Genomic DNA, 993 nt, shown 5'->3' on the forward strand with positions numbered 1-993 from the left:
GGCTGGGGCTGGAACCGGGGCGGGGGCGGGCGCCGGAGCCGTGGGCGCTGCAGCCACCGGGGCGGGGGCAGGAGTGGCGGGAGGAGTACTCGCCGCTGGAGCCGGTGCAGCCATCTTGTCGAAAAAGAAGGAGCCGAGAGGGGAAAGGAAATCAGTGGGTCAAGCTTACGACTTCGATAGGCTGAATGTGCACCACGTGGTCCAAACCGCTCCGCCTATTGGTTACTGATGACAGTACTCGGGGAACTAACGTTTCCGGCTCTGTTTGTAAATTCTTCCGGGGTTTGTTGAACTGCCTCCGGTCCGATGCGCACGCCGTAGGAGCCAGCTCCGAGGGTTCCGCCTCAATCTGGGACGGCGCTGGAAGAGGAGAAACGACCCCGTGCGCGTACCTGCCGCCAGATGGCGCCAGAGAGCAGCGCACGCTTGCCATTCCGGTTTTCAGAAGGGAAAACGGGTGTCAAAGTCCCACCAGCATCACTTACACCGACCGCTGCCTCCCTTCACCCACGGCTTCTGTTGCTTGTCCCCTTGGGTGTGTGTGTGTGTGGTTTTGTGTCGATCATTGCTATCGGTTCCCTCTTCCTCCGCTTCTCTTCCCACCTTCCCCCTACCCTCCTGGTATCGCTACTCCCATTCCTATTCCTGGAGTCCGGGTGTCCTGAGCGCTTATCTCATCTGTACCTGTGCGCATGCTCCGGCCTAGCCCGCAGTGGAAGGCTGGACCAGGCTCATGATAGTGGTGGGTGTGGGTGTGGGTGTGGGTGAGGATGCCTCAAGGAACCAGAGGAGTATTGTGTGTTACTGCACCCTGGTTGACTCATCCTTTCCTTGTGACCCATCTGTGAGGGGATGTCCCACTGTCTACATGATAATCATTTATCATCTATCAAGGGGTCATGAGGGTGGGTGGGGGAAGAGGAGCTGATACAAAAGGCTCAATAGAAAATAAATGTTGAGAAAATAATGATGGCAACATAGGTACAAATATGC

The sequence above is a fragment of the Echinops telfairi genome, unplaced genomic scaffold (assembly GCF_000313985.2).
Source record: "Echinops telfairi isolate 266 unplaced genomic scaffold, ASM31398v2 ScPeMD7_60;HRSCAF=208, whole genome shotgun sequence".
Classification (NCBI taxonomy): Eukaryota; Metazoa; Chordata; class Mammalia; order Afrosoricida; family Tenrecidae; genus Echinops; species Echinops telfairi.